This window comes from Pristiophorus japonicus, unplaced genomic scaffold (genome assembly GCF_044704955.1).
Source record: "Pristiophorus japonicus isolate sPriJap1 unplaced genomic scaffold, sPriJap1.hap1 HAP1_SCAFFOLD_377, whole genome shotgun sequence".
In the NCBI taxonomy this organism is placed as follows: domain Eukaryota; kingdom Metazoa; phylum Chordata; class Chondrichthyes; family Pristiophoridae; genus Pristiophorus; species Pristiophorus japonicus.
In genome coordinates this window covers 442,613-444,634 of record NW_027253620.1, presented here as the reverse complement: position 1 = coordinate 444,634, position 2,022 = coordinate 442,613, and positions in this window count along the sequence as shown.

Below are 2,022 nucleotides of genomic sequence, written 5' to 3'. Positions count from 1 at the left end.
TCATTCTACGCATCATTCTACACATCTTTCTACACATCAATCTACACATCATTCTACACATCATTCTACACATCATTCTACGTATCATTCTACACATCATTCTGCACATCTTTCAACACATCATTCTACAAATCATTCTACACATCATTGTACAAATCATTCTACACTTCATTCTACACCACATGATTAACACATCATTCCAAACATCATTCTACACATCATTCAACACATTAATCTACACATCATTCTGCACAACATCATGCGACACCACCTTCTACACACCATTTTATACATCATTCTGCACAGCATTCTACACATCATTCTACACATCACGACACACATCATTCTACACAACGTCATTGTACACATCATTCTATACATCATTAAACACGTCATTCTACACATCAGTCTACACATCATTCTACACATCATTCTTCACATCATTCTACACGACATAATTCTACACATCGTTCTACACATCCTCATTCTACACATCATTCGGCACATCATTCTACACAGCATTCTACACATCATTGCACACCTTATTATAGACATCCATCCAAACCTCATTTTACACATCATTCTTAACAACATTCTGCACAACAATCTACACATCATTCTACACGTCATTATACACATCATTCTACACTTCAATCTACACATCATTCTACCCCTTCAATCTACACAACAGCATTCTACACATCATTCTACACTTCATTCTCCACGTCATTATGCACATCATTCTGCACGTCATTCTAAACATCATTCTACAAATAATTCTACACCTCATTCTACACATTATTCCACACATCATTCTAGACATCATTCGGCTCAACATTCTACTCAAAATCATTCTGCACATCATTCTTTTCTTCATTCTACACTTCATTCCACAAATCATTCCACACATCATTCTACACATCTGTCTTCACATCATTCTACACATCAATCTACACATCTTTCTACACATCATTCTGCACATTATTCTACACATCATTCCACACATCATTCTACACATCATTCTACACATCATTCTACACGTCATTCCCCGCATCACTCTGCACATCATTCTACACATCATTCGACACATCAATCTGCACATCAATCTACACATCATTCTACACATCAATCTACACATCATTCTACCCATTATTCTACACATCATTCTACACATCATTCTACACATCTTTCTACTCATCATTCCACACATCATTCTACATTTCTGTCTTCACATCATTCTACACATCATTCTACACATCATTCGACACATCTTTCAACACATCATTCTACCCATCATTCTACACATCATTCTACACATCAATCTACACATCATTCGACACATCATTCTACACATCATTCTACCCATCATTCTACACATCATTCTACACATCATTCGACACATCATTCGACACATCTTTCAACACATCATTCCACACATCATTCTACACATCTGTCTTCACATCATTCTACACATCATTCTACACATCATTCGACACATCATTCCACACATCATTCTACACATCTTTCTACACATTATTCTACACACCATTCCAGACATCATTTTACACATCATTCTACACATCATTCCATACATCATTCTATACATCATTCTACACATCATTCTACACATCATTCTACACATAATTTTACACATCCGTCTGCGCATCATTCTATATATCATTCTACTCAACATTCGACATTTCATTCCACACATCATTCCACACAATATCTTTCTATACATCATTTTACACATCATTCTACACATCGTTCTACACATCAATTTACACATCATTCTACACATCATTCTACGCATCATTCTACGCATCATTCTGCACATCATTTTACACCTCATTCTACACATCATTCGATACATCAATCTACACATTATTCGACACATCATTCTATACATCATTCTACACATCATTATACGCATCATGCTACACACCTTTCAAAATATCATTCTACACATCATTCTACACATCATTCTACACATCATTCTAAACATCATTCTACACATAATTC